Consider the following 14,992-nt stretch of genomic DNA (forward strand, 5'->3'; position numbering starts at 1 on the left):
CACATGCACAGATGTATACGTAATCTAAGTGTTCGTGTTGCTGGGACAACGCTGACAGGCGTACAGACATGATAGCGTTTGTTTAAAGCCAAAGAGCTGAGAAAATAATCAAAGGACATTTAATATATTGTGTTCCATGAATCTATTTTATCAATTGTAAACTTTGTAATGGCATAGTGCTGGATTATTCTAAGATCAGAGTGCATTCCAAGCCTCAAGTGTATATTTAATCACAAGTTTGAAGTTATTTATCGGAGCAGATTGGTACTGTTTTGCAATAGGTGTTTATTTCATTGCTTTCATTTCTACTCGCATGTTCCATAAGTTAGGACACACGTTATGCACATGTACATGTACGTTTCTTTATGGTGTAAATCAAGCATTTACTGTTGTTCATCATCGATCTTTGGTTTAAACGTGGTAACCGTTTTGTAGCAGCTCCCATTAGTTTTGTTTTCTAATCGAGGTCGTCCTCGATTTGACTCCTGTCCTCAATTACTTGATGATGCTTCACACGAACGTCCTCGATTTACACCATTAACAAACGTATGTTCACATGTTTGTGTTATACAGGGTTTACAAGTAATATTTAATAAAACATTTCACATTTGGATGCTGTACATGTACTGAAATACTGTTTTAGTTCAAGTAGACACCAAAATGTATGTAAATAGATCTTATGCATTATCTTTAGAGGCAATATTTTACATTAGTAACATTGCAGGTGCAAAAGGTTTACCATACACTTCCTAGCGATAACAAAATGTGTGCATGCTGTACTAAAGATATTTTTAACTTACATTGAAGAAACCAAAATTTAATGTAAATCTATGTAAATAGATCTTATGCTTTGTATTTTGGCGACAACACATGCACAAAATATATACCCATATTGTTCCTAGCGTTACACAACCATTGTTCACTAACTCCACCTTAACACATAATGTATATGAGTGTTCTACTGTATATTATTATTTGTCATCAAAATGCAATATTTAAGACCTTTATGAGTATAATTAGTGCACCACCTACTACATGTACATACCTTTAATAACGCATAAGTATTCTACTGTATGTATTATTTGTCATCAATTGTTAATGCAATACTTAAGATCTCTATAAGTATAATTAATGCACCACCTACTACATGTACATACCTTTAATAACGCATAAGTATTCTACTGTATGTACCGGTATTATTTGTCATCAATTGTTAATGCAATACTTAAGATCTGTATAAGTCTAATTAATGCACCACCTACAACATGTACATACCAATTATGTAAGTACTTTCCAAAGCTGAGTTAACTAAAATGTTGTATACATGTATGAAGTAGTTTACAAATGTTCATACAGTGGTAAGAATAATTTCCTGAGGTGACAGATGGAATGTACCATTCCACAATGCCAAGCGAGTGGAACATTTCATATGTCACCGAATGACCTTATTCTTTCCATTACATAACATGTGAAGTATTCATTATTTTTGTGTATAACTTCCGAGTGAATCCCTGTCATCTGAGTGACTGTGCAAATAGGTGACTGCGCAATGCAAGTTCCTCCTACAATGCAATGGAACTTCCTACTACAATGTAATAGAACTTGTATTTTTCTGCAGAGCGGCCGCGAGTTGGGATGAATACTTTAATGACATGCGATCAATAACCCATCAATCAGATGACAGGGATTTATTCAGATGTACAGGGTGTACAAAAACAGGTAATCCAAAAACAATTGACTCATGTGTAAAAGTTAGGAAACTTTACAAACTCAAAGGGGGCTCCATCTTAAAGGGTAATTTATTAAGCTTTCAATTGATGTCTTAATTGCACCTCTTCATCCACAGATGACTGAGCACCGAGTTGTTTGGCCTTTGTTTTGAACTCAATGCTGCTCACTCATCAATGGCGGAAAAGATGCAAATAAGATATCAATGGAGAGCTAAATGTAATGACCTACCCTTTAAGATGAAGTCAATTTTGACAATGTTCAAGTTTGTAACTTTTCCACATTAATTAAGCAATTATTTTTGGATAAATTTTTTAATACACCCTGTAGATTAACCTGCAGTTTTTAGATTTTTTAGATTATGAGATTGTCATTTAATAGATGTGTAAGAGGTAAATATGTGGTTATAGATAACGATTGAATATATGCATAAATAAAATAGAGAGAATATATTTGTAAGAGTGATTATTAATGTGTGATACAGAATAACATGATATATGATAAAGAATAATATATCTAATATTTATATTTATTTTTATATTATTTATATATAATATTTATATATATTTATATATATTTTTTGTTATCCTTTTTTTTTATATTATTTATATTTATAATATTTATATATAATGACTAAAAACCCCACATTTTTATCGGGTTCGCATTATTAATCGAGTTATAGTAGTCGAAACCCCCAAAATTTCGGACCCAAAATTTCGGACCCAAAATTTCGGACCCAAAATTTCGGACCCAAAATTTCGGACCCAAAATTTCGGACCCAAAATTTCGGACCCAAAATTTCGGACCCAAAATTTCGGACCCAAAATTTCGGACCCAAAATTTCGGACCCAAAATTTCGGACCCAAAATTTCGGACCCAAAATTTCGGACCCAAAATTTCGGACCCAAAATTTCGGACCCAAAATTTCGGACCCAAAATTTCGGACCCAAAATTTCGGACCCAAAATTTCGGACCCAAAATTTCGGACCCAAAATTTCGGACCCAAAATTTCGGACCCAAAATTTCGGACCCAAAATTTCGGACCCAAAATTTCGGACCCAAAATTTCGGACCCAAAATTTCGGACCCAAAATTTCGGACCCAAAATTTCGGACCCAAAATTTCGGACCCAAAATTTCGGACCCAAAATTTCGGACCCAAAATTTCGGACCCAAAATTTCGGACCCAAAATTTCGGACCCAAAATTTCGGACCCAAGCTTGGCCGTTGGAGGGGAGGGGCTTGGACCAGGCAGGTTTCTGGGGGGGGGGGGGGGGGGGGGCTGGGCCAGGTAGCTTGCTGGAGAGAGCTGGACGGGGGTGTGGCACAACTAGGGGGGGGATGACGCAGGGCTGGACTTGATCCGGGGACCCACCGCTTCCCAGTCACAACACCTAACCGCTACACAATCCGGGTCCCCCCGGTAGAAATATGTTTCTATTAAACTTAACTCATAGTTTTCTATTTCTAAAATTAAACTAAAATGACCACCCTGGGATTTGAACCCACAACCTCTCAATTTGGAGACAAGTGTTCTCACTACTTGCCAAACACAACCTTAAAAGAATTCCTCAAAACTAATATATAAACCTTAGATTGATTTTAGTTTTTAAAAAAAAAATATATTGGGAATATTTCTATTCCCAGTTTTGGATCAATCTTTTGGAAATCAATTTGGTTGAAATTTCAAAATGTCATGGGTTTACCTTTCATTTTATAAAATGTAACAAAAACATTATTAACGTTGTTTTATTATCACAACCGGAACAATTTTTATGCTTTTATGCTGTTTTATCCAAACAGGGTTTAAATTTTGTTTTCCTCACAAAAGTTTTCAGTGGTTAGCCTTGCATTTTTATCAAAAAGAGTTAAAAACACCCCAATTTTTATCCTAATTTTAACACGGTAAGGGAAAGTCTTGCATTTTTATTTAAACGGGGCAAAATTTCATTTTTTTATCACGAATTCAAAACGGCAAGATTTGCCTTGCATTTATATCAACATGGCGTAAAAGTTAACTTTTTATCACAAATTTATAACAAAATGTTTGGCCAAAATTCAAACCGTTTATGGGTTATTCTTGAATTTTTATTAAGAAAGGGTTAAAAAAGTAACTATTTTTATCCTAATTTCAACACGGTAAGAGGAAAGCCTTGCATTTTTATTTAAACAGGCCAACCATATAATGGTTAATACCATGTTTACCCAAAATTCAAACAGTTGAGGGGTTATCCATGCATTTTTGTCAAAATTTCTATGAAAATTGGCTTTTCTTAGATTTTACTCAAATAAAACACATACAAAAAGTTAGGATGGGATAACCAAATCAGAAACAGGCCAGCATTTTTATCGTAATAGGGTGAACATTAATTTTTAAACTTATTACAAACTCAAAAAGGCGAAGGGATAGCCTTGCATTTTCATTAAATACGGGACTGAAACAATTTTGTATCAAATATTCAAAGTTTTATGCAGTTTTATCCAAATGGGGTAAAAGTTAAGTTTTTATCTTAAAAATTACATTTTTATCAAACTTTTTTCCAAAATTCAGTACGGTAAGGGGTTTAACCTTGCATTTTGATCATTATGTCACAAATGTTAAGTTTTTATCACACATTTAAAATGGTAACGGGATTTTTATTCAATTTTCATAACACTAACAGGTTTATAGCCTAGCATTTTTATCAAAAAGGGTTTAGCCTTGCATTTTTATCAACATGGTGCAAAAGTTCAGTTTTTATCACACATTTAAAATGGCAAGGGCATTTTGATTCACATTTCAAAACAGACACAGTTTATAGCCTGGCATTTTTATCAAAAAGCGTTTAAAAAAACCAAATTTTTATCCTAATTTTAACAAGGTAAGGGGTAGGCCTAAACCTTGTATTTTTATTTCAACGAGGCAACATTTCAGTTCTTATCACAAACTCAACATAGCAAGGGATAACACATTTTTATCAGATTGTAGAAAAATCTAAATTATTATCACAATTTCATAACGGTTACAGGTTAACAAATGTTTAGCCAAAATTCAAACAGTTAAGGGGTTAGCATTGCATTTTTATCAAAAAGGGAAACAATAACCAACAAATTTTCATCCAAAAATCAAATCGTTTCTATATCATTTTATCACAAAACGACCAAAAAACAACAAATTTTCAACATTCAAAAGGACAAAAACAATGTGTATTCTTTATTCAAAATGGTGTGAGAACTGTCAGCAAACATACTCAGCTAAAATCAAGTGTCCAATTCATCTCTACCAATTGACACTGCCAAAAACAGTGATTTACATTCAGTTACATTTCTCCTTGATATTAAAATGTCTGTTACAATTTTCTTCTCCGTGTTCAAAAGACATAACAGGTGAACCAAATATGCAATCAACTAAACACCATTAATAAACCAACGAAATCCAAATATAAACTAACGCACCAATGATATTCATTTTACTTGGCCAGAAAGGTCCACCAAGGCACAATCCAATTAAAATTGCCACCAAGGCAAATCTCACCAAAATATCCAATTTCGCCACCAAGGCTTAGCCATTGAATTATGCCAGTGACACAGGCAAAATATTACAATAAGGCAAAACACTTCAAAATATGCCACTAAAATAAAGTAAAGCCTCCACCAAATGTTCAATCTGCTATCTTACATCAAATGTCAATCTGCTATCGTGCATCAAATGTTCAATCTGCTATCTTGCATCGGCTCTTGTGTCCACTTCGGATGTGCAGAACATGCTTAACTGTAAACGCACACAGAGTAGCCACGCCCACAAGTAGAGAAGCCACGCCCACATCAGCCATTAGCCATACACACGTCGGCTTACAGAGCGTCTCCACCATCCATGTACTGAGACGAGACACATCCGGTAGTCAACCGCACAGCCACCTTGTAGTTAACCGCCACTTATTAAGGAGACTCTGAAAAATAAATAGATCCAACTTAAACAACAGTTGTGCATTTGTACAGTCACATGTAAGCATGATACATTGTAAGTATACACTTTTAAATAATAATGTCAGATACTAATCAACAATAATAATAATAACATCGGAGTCTTATATAGCGCACGTATCTACCAACATTTCCATTGGACCACAGCACCCCACATGTAATCAACCAACTCTGTTATCATTGAATTGAATAGGGCTCATTCAATGAAGGCCATCTCTGTAGGAGGACTACAACTGCGTATTTTACGTAAACAAGCACGCATTGCGCAGTGTTGAATTTGTTCCAAACACACGCGCTTGTTGCTTGAAATGTGTTCGAAATATGACGCAGACGATGCGCGTTATGTAAGTTGACGCTCAAAAAGCCGATGCACATGGATGGTCTGTAGGAAATGACATCATTTGAACGAGACCTATATTTCAAAATGCACTCTGAATGTACATTAAATAAGGAAAAACACAATTCTTTTCTTACACGTACATGGACAGATATGTGGCCTCCATCGTTGCCTGCAGTCCATCACCAGTCACAGAGTCAAACTGAGGAGTCTGAAGACCAATACTTGTGTAGCAAGCAGAACTAGATAACACACATTTTGGCAAAACCCAAAGCTCTGATGGAAATGAAGTGCGCTTGCTAGAACTGGACAGAGCTTGACCACTAGCGAATGTTGCAACAGCAATAGGCAGCCACACAACTGAATGGGTAGATGTGCAAGGCACACTGATGTACACGCCACTGCTTCACACCCCAATGCACACATGGAACTACAAAAGGCCCCACCCAATAATTGTCTACATTCCAATCTCATTGTGTGTACTACCCTCTGAAGTCTTTGCTGTATGGTCCAAATTCTACAGCCCTAGATGCTACTTCAAATGCAAATTTAAGGACTTCTTAGCCTTAATTGAATATTCAACGCTTGCAGAAATACAGCCAGAAAAAAAAAATCAAGTGCAACAAACTTTTGCTACAACAAGCAAAACTGGGAAAGTTTGTACATACTAAATGTATATACAACTTAATCTGGCTCAACTCTGACAAACAGTACAGGGTTAGCCTTGCATTTTTTCAAAAAGGAAAAAAAAAATGCATATTCAAAATTCAAACCGGGAATGGGTTACAAGCCTTGCATTGTTTTTGAAATGGAGCAAAACTTTTTATCACAAATTTTAAACGGTACAGAGTTTACCTTGCATTTTCATGTCTAATGGGGACGAATCAAATTTCTTTTTAATCCAAAATTCAAAACGGTACCAGGTTACCATTGTTGGTTTATCAAAATTCAAAGAAAACAAATTTTTACCCAATATTCAAAACAGTTAGGGGTTAACCTTTCATTTTCATCAAAATGGGACCAAAGTTAAGTTTTTATCACAAATTCCAAACGGTAAGGGATTAACCTTGCATTTTTATCAAGAGACGAAAACACATTTTTAACCAAAATTTCAAATGGTAAGGGGTTAGCCTTGCATTTTTATCACAAAGACAAGAAAACACATTTTTAACCAAAATTCCAAATGGTAAAGGGGTTAGCCATGCATATTTATCAAAAAGGGGAAATTATTTTTTTATTTTAAATTCAAAATGGTAAGGGGCTAGCCTTGTATTTTTTATCAAAATGGGGCAACAGTATAGTTCTTATCACAAATTCCAAACGGAAAGGGGGTTAGCCTTGCATTTTTATCAAAATGGGACAAAAGTATAGTTTTTATCGCAAATTTCAAACGGTAAAGGATTAGCCTTGCATTTTTATCAAGAGACGAAAACACATTTTTAACAAAAATTTCAAAAGGTAAGGGGTTAGCCTTGCATTTTTATCAAAATGGGACAAAAGTATAGTTTTTATCGCAAATTTCAAACGGTAAAGGATTAGCCTTGCATTTTTATCAAGAGACGAAAACACATTTTTAACAAAAATTTCAAAAGGTAAGGGGTTAGCCTTGCATTTTTATCAAAAAGGGAAGAAAACATATTTTTAACAAAATTTCCAAATGGTAAAGGGGTTAGCCTTGCATTTTTATTTAAAAGGAACGAAAACAACTGTTTAACCGAATTTTGAAATGGTAAGAGGTTATCCTTGCATTTTTATTAAAAAGGTACGAAAACAAATGTTTAACCAAAATTCGAAACGGTAAGGGGCTAGCCTTGCATTCTTATCAAACTGGGGCAAATGTTAAACTTTTTATCACAAATTTAAAACGATAAGTGGACAAAAACCACATTTCTATCCCAAATTCAAAATGGTAAGGGGTAAGCCTTTTTCATTTTTATCAAAATGTAAGGGAAGGTAAGTTTTTATTGCAATTTTATGACAGTAAGGAGTTAGCCTTGCATTTCAATTAAATTCAGAGGAAACACTTTTTTTATTCTAAATTCAAACAAGTAAGGAGAAAGCCCTAAATGGGACGAAAAACAATTTTTGTCCAAAATTCAAAACGGTAAAGAGTTCGCCATGCATTTTTATCAACATTGGGCAAAAGTTACATTTTTATCACAAATACAAAATGGTAATTTAGAATAGTTAGGGGTGAGCCTTGCATTTGTATTAAATAGGAGAAAATCACAATTAATTTTTTTTTTTTTTCATTTTTATCAAAAGTGGACAAAAAGTAAGTTTTTTCTGGAGTGCTGTGGCCTCAAGGGTAAGGGCACTGGATTCGTGGTCTGTGGGTAAAGCTGCGGGTTGTGGGTTCAAGTCCAGCCAGGTCATGGTGCGTGTGCCCTTGAGCAAGGCACTTCGTCACTCATTGCTTCTCTCCACCCAGGAGTAAATGGGTACCTGTGAGGGCAGAGATGGCTCTTGTGATTGAATAAGCTTGCTTGCGCCTAACAGGCAGCATCGAGCTGTATACTCCCCAGAGAGCTGAGATGGTAATTGGAATGTTTAATTGGCCTAATGATCAGGGGTAATAATAAAACTGTGAGCACTGTGATTTAGTTTACTAAAAAGAGCGTTCTTAAATGCCGCTTATTATTAAATATTCAATATAGTAAGGGGTTAGCCTTAAGTTTGATCAATGACTTTAACCACATGGTTAGTCCTACCTTCTTGCTGAATGGCTGGCTGGCTGGCTGGCGGGGAGGCGGGTAGGCCGGCTGGCTGGCGGGCCAGCGGGGAGGCTGGCTGGCTGGCTGGCTCCCCGACTGATTGGTAGAATGGCTGATTATCTTGCTGCTGATACAAAGAACAAAAGGCAACATTATGAAAAGAGAAGTTCGCTTGAAACAAACAGCTGTAAATAAATGCATACTGTTCAAAACAGGTAAGGTGATGGAGCTTTTGAAAACGAATGCCAAGAAATTCTTTGAAAGATCTATTTTATTCTACAACACAAATTTGATAAAATAGGAATAGATTTTCATCAACAATAATTATAGACCACCACATAATTTTTCCTGGAGAATTCAAATATATTATCATCATCCTACAAATGAATACAATGTAAACACATTATTTTATTTTATTTTATCGCACAGGGTAATCTATTTTAATAGGTAAGAGTAATCATTTTCTGTTCTGCGCAATTGTATAATGTCTCATCATGTATATCATGTATTGTTTGTACAAAACAAACATCAAAATATGGGTATTAAATAGTGCCAAGTGCCTCCCTTCCTAGCGAGGCCCATGAGGATCAGCCATTATGTCATTGCACACCTCCTCGATCGTATTCGATCATTTTGTCGGTTGCACCGCGAACCGACGTATCGCGCTTTTTTGTGTGTTTCGAGAAAACCAATTTAAAGTTGGTCATTATTTTGTAGGCTCATTCCATACACTCCCTGTGCAAGAATTCAAGCTGTTTCGTTTTTGCTAGCAAATTATAGATTGCACTTTATTGTATGCAATCCGTGTGCATCTCAGTTGCTTAGTTTTTCAGAAATTCAGTTCTACAAGTTATTCGTCACTTGGTGAAACAGATTTTTATCATGTTTATCGTATTTCATACAACGCCCGTAATAGTGGCCGTGTGCCAGATACGGAGATAAGTCGGTTCGTGAAACACTAAATTCCAATTTTTCATGTTGACGCTCCTTTGTGACATCATAGCACCATGGGAATTAACGTGTAAAGTGGCAGTTCTAAACTTTACCACAATGGGCATATCCTTGATGTTATATCCAATAACAACATGGTTTGCCTTAATACCGGAGAAGGAACTAGGATTAACTCATCTCACTGTTCACACTGCATTGATATTACTCTAGCTTCTCCTTGCATAGCCGCCAAATGTGACTGGACAGTACTCGACACCTGGGGAAGCGACCATTGCCCAATTCTCATCGAAGTCAATCATCGCATCTACAAAAGTCCTTCCAATAAACCACCCAGATGGTCACTGAAAAAAGCTGACTGGGAAAATTCGAAGATGAATGCAATCGACTCATCAATAAACTGGATGACTCAGCTAACATCGATGATGTACATAACAATTTCATACATGATCTTGACCTTGCCATGACCAACTCTATTCCTAAAACAGACCCTAATCATCATAAATCGCCTACTTCTTGGTGGAATGAAGACTGTAAAAGAGCCATTGAGGAGAAAAAGGAGGCTTGAAAAAAGTAAGGAAGCCAGGTTTCCGTCCGTATTAACCTACGAACGGGCTTGTGCAATCGCTAAGAAAACCATCAAGACTGCCAAAAGGAACGACTGGGAGAAATTTTGCAGCAACCTTACAACTAAAACTAACACTAAACTCATCTGGAACAAGGTAAAACGGATCGACTCAACCCAGAAGAAAACTAACAGTCCAGTCATCAACAACAATGGTGTCGATGCTATCACAGATAAAGATAATCAGAGGCACTTGTCGACAACTTCGCCAAAATAAGTAGTACTAGTAATTACAACCCCTCCTTCATTAAAGCTACAGTCCATCATTTGTAATTTGTGCATTTTGTTCGTTTGAAGCAACAAAAGAGTTCAAAATCTAATGAAGGATACTGAGCAACTAACCTGATGAAGTTTCAGCTAAGCTTCAGCTGTACATTCCGAGAAAAACAGCATTCTAAGATCTCAATTTCAAATCAAAAGTTACTGAATCATGTTTTGAATTGTTTTGAATTGCAGCTATACGTGACATCGCGCACTGATCAAACGAATTATAACAACCGCGCGCGCGTGTGCATCGTTTCAATACTTGTGCAAGCTGCGCTGAATAACAAACCGAACTACTAATTTAAATTTTCCTACGGTGCTTCTTAAGAATCACCGTTGGAAATGCCTTCTTTCGTTGATTACTTCAAAATGACAGCTTCCCAGAAAGAATAATTACTTCAAAATGACAGCTTCCCAGAAAGAATAATTTCACAGGGAGTTTAGTTCCCTTACTACCTTTCAACCAAGTTTGTTTTTCAACAATAATTACGCCAGTTACTTTCTGATGGCTGCAAATGATGGACTCTAGCTTTAATACTAAACAAGATGCTGAAAATAATATCCAACTTAATAATAGTAATGACAGTGTTATTAATGAGCCTTTTAACATTGATGAGGTAAACCATGCCATCGATGCTTCTAAGTGCACCACCCCTGGTAAAGACGGAATTAGTAATATGGTCATTAAAATCTCCCCATCAAAGTTTGTGAATACCTGCTCATTATATTCAATATGATTTGGCACACTTCCCAATGTCCCATGCAGTGGAAAGAAACTATTCTCATTCCTATCCTCAAACCAGGGAAAGATCCGGCCAACCCTTCATCCCACCGACCTATAGCCCTCACCTCCACCTTATGTAAACTGATGGAACGAATGGTTAATTGCCGTCTTCTCTGGTACATTGAAACAAATGATTTTTTTCAGTCAACGCAGAGTGGTCGGGCAGGCATTTTTTTTTCATAACACATTGAAAAGTTAAGTTATGAATATATTGATGTAAGAACAAAGCATCACAAAATTAAATCCTTTTGATCACAATAATTTATTTTGTTTAAAAATACATCTTTAACGGTGTGATAAATTTCCATAAACATTTCATGTACACATACGAGTTATTTCTGGCTTGATGTCATTATTGAAAAACGGGAAGTGAATACTGATTTAGTTTGGAGTAGATAAATGTTTATTGTGAAGTTAAATAACATATGGAAATATGGAAATATAATCGTATGCATTCATAACATCTAACTTCTGGTTTGATGATGTCACTAGTATTTGGAAGCAAAAGGTTAACATTGTTATGGATATCGTTATTTGGGCTACAAAGATATACGACATGGATCAAATGATAGGATTCAATTTAAAATATGATCGTTTTCAAATTCTCATAGACGTAACTTCCGGTCTGATGACATCATGAATTTGAAACCTTGCCAAGTCATCTGTGGGGAAATTCCACGGTAAAGGAAGGATGTTTTCACTCATTAAGCAAAATTTCAAATGTGTGTATCACAGCCACTGTTAATAGTTACAACAAACAAATGTCACAATTGTAATGCTGTAATGCTACCTTCAATTTCCACAATTTTTTTGGGGGGCATGAATACCTCTCGTTCATGAATTATGAATATTAATGAGGTCGGTAACGGAAGGACGGTAAAACGGACAAGGGTTTTCCAACTTACATGTGTTTTGCGTAAACTCTGTGAATTTTATGGGGCAATTTTATTTTAAAGGTAAGAAATGGAATCTATACTATACCACTATACTATGGAAAAATACTATACCACCTTTCATTTGAATTTAAGTGTTTTGGTAATGTAATTACAATGTCTTAAGTGGATTATAATTTGGTAACGGAAGGACGGTAACGGAAGGACAAAAGGTTTACTCAATTATAGCATGAACAAAATGTTAATTCACACTAATTATACATGTGAAACAAATTGCTGAAATGTGTAACTGAATGTGAAATCAACAATATGCAGACCTGGCATAAATAAGTATACCCAAGAATCTATTGAGGTAAAGATAGGTGCCTGCTAATTAATTATGCTAATAAATGAAAAACGAAAACAACCAAAAACACATAATTCACGAACACAAGACTACTACAGAAATGGACTTCAAACCCATCACCTCAATCCTTAAAAGTTTAAATACACAGTATTTGAACACTTGAGTATATTGGTTACATGTTCACCAACAACTTTTAATAATAATACCGGTAGGTTCAGTGGTTTACCTAAAGGGTGGGGGCAGTGGCGTAGCCAGGAATTTTTCAGTGGGGGGGGGGGGGGGGGGGGGGGGGGGGGGCTGGAACATTTCATGGGAGGGCGTCATGTAAATCAATGATAATTTTTTTAGAAACTCAAAATCTCAGTGGGGGGGGGGGGGGGGGACAAGGTTTCATGGGGGGGCTGTTGCCTCCCCCCCCCACGCCCCCCCGTGGCTATGCCACTGGATGGGGGGTGGGGGGGGGCCACCAGCCTACATCTACATTTAAGTTAAAAACATCTACCGGTAGAACTGATGGCTTCAGAATCATTATGCTTTAAAAAATGTTTTAGGTGTTGCTTTTAACTGAACTCTAAATTCAATGTTTGAAATCAAATTATAATGATTTAGAGTATTTTAAACAATAATTAACTTATAAACATCCAAACTGAAGTTGTTAACTTAATTTGTCAAAAATTGCATCTCACATGTCTTACACATGTGAATTGTATGAAAGTGCTCAATAGTACCAGTTCTTTCTGCCTACTCATATTTTTAAACAGTATTTTAATGTAGTGAATTAATAATATCAATATTATTGGTGTTTTCCATGTACAAAAGTTTGATGGTTGTATTTTTTTATCTGCAAATACCTTTTATTCCTGTTTTTATCTAGTATGTTTGCTTGAGTGTTGTAAATCGCTTTTTTAATTTTTAGATTGTAATCCCCCCATGCAGCTTTTGGAATTGTTTTTGTATTGTCTTAAGGTTTTATTGGAATTGGTTTTCTTAACTTAAATATTACAGTTTGTATGTTTATTATTTGTTTAAGCGCCTTGAGGTGGATTTTTCTGCGATTGTCTGCGCTTTATAAATTTCTTCTTATTATTATCTCGTTTTTGACTTAATTTGCTTCTGGAATGACATTTTCGAAGGCTGAAATAGTAAAAGTCACTGAAGCGAAACAAATTACACAAAACGTAAAAAAAAAGTTTCAGTCAGTTTTTCATGACCTATACTTTCTCATGACAGAAACTAATGGCATTAGTACATATTTTTGTGTGTGTATTGGTTGAATATTTTCATATCACTTTTAATCACATTTTTAGGATTAAAACAGGATTATTACGTAATTCTATTTTTTTGGTCCCGAAATGTATCAAAAATAAAATTCCGACTTCAAATCTTGAAAATATCGACTTTTAGCTTTCATTTGACGCCAAACTTGTTGAAGTCTTTGGTGTCATGTCCACTTTGGTGTGGAATTGCCCTGTGGTTAATCAAAAAATATCAAGGAGCGATTTGGTAAAATTTAGAACCGGAGGTCTTCAGATTAAAGAAAACAAACACTATTTTATGTGCCGCTAGGGGGCGCCCTTTCGGATGATGACATCATCACACTGTTTTTTTTTACTTGCATTTCTCACTAAACACTTGCATAATATTATATGTCTGTAGTAAAATGCTTCCGCTTTTGAGTTATATTAAGTTTTTATTGCACTTCTGGTAACACCGGAAGTAAAGGTCAAGCGAAAAAAATGAACACGATAATCTATTTAATTCAAAAAGGTAACGCAAACTATTTTGTCACAATTTGCCCTTAAATCGCTTGTAATTTGATACTTGATGACGTCATGATGACGTTACAAAATTTATAACATCTTCATAACATGGTACAAGTTCACATAGGGTTTTGTGATCATACCGTGAACTGTTTGGAAGAAACGTTGCTTTGTTTTGATGTCAGGCTAATGTCTTCATTTTGAATTCACCTAACTTTGACCTTCCAGTTGACCCGGAAGTAAAGGTCAAGCGAGTTTACATACATGACAAAAAGATATAGCGCAAACTATTTTGTCAAAATTTGTCCTGAAATCGCTTGTAATTTGATCCCTGATGACGTCATGATGACGTAACAAAATTTATAACGTCTTCGTAGCATGGTACAAGTTCATATTAGGTTTCTGGGTCATACCGTAAACCGTTTGAAAGAAATTCTGCTTTGTTTTGATTTCAGGCTAAAGTCTTCATTTTAAATTCACCTAACTTTGACCATCCGGTAGACCCGGAGGAAAAGGTCAAGCGAGTTTACATACATGACAAAAAATGTTTAGCAATTAATGGTCTATCTGATTACAGAATACAAACATCATTGATTGTTTAGTTCAAGAGTTACAGGTGAAAGTAATTGGTC

At 35.6% G+C, this 14,992-nt stretch overlaps 2 long non-coding RNA genes across 2 annotated transcripts; both read right to left on the bottom strand.

Moving 5' to 3' along the window:
- Positions 1-271: 271 nt before the first annotated feature.
- LOC119726135 lies at positions 272-2,261 on the bottom strand. Its single transcript, XR_005270774.1, has 2 exons — positions 1,276-2,261; positions 272-1,157 (listed from the first exon to the last, which is right to left on the bottom strand). It is a non-coding gene; the product is annotated as an uncharacterized LOC119726135 (long non-coding RNA).
- A 2,086-nt stretch (positions 2,262-4,347) lies between these two features.
- On the bottom strand, positions 4,348-6,893 carry LOC119726136. The gene is made up of 2 exons (XR_005270775.1): positions 6,170-6,893; positions 4,348-5,655 (listed from the first exon to the last, which is right to left on the bottom strand). It is a non-coding gene; the product is annotated as an uncharacterized LOC119726136 (long non-coding RNA).
- Between the last annotated feature and the right edge of the window lie 8,099 nt (positions 6,894-14,992).

Source organism: Patiria miniata, unplaced genomic scaffold (assembly GCF_015706575.1).
Source record: "Patiria miniata isolate m_02_andy unplaced genomic scaffold, ASM1570657v1 HiC_scaffold_2, whole genome shotgun sequence".
NCBI classification, from domain to species: Eukaryota; Metazoa; Echinodermata; class Asteroidea; order Valvatida; family Asterinidae; genus Patiria; species Patiria miniata.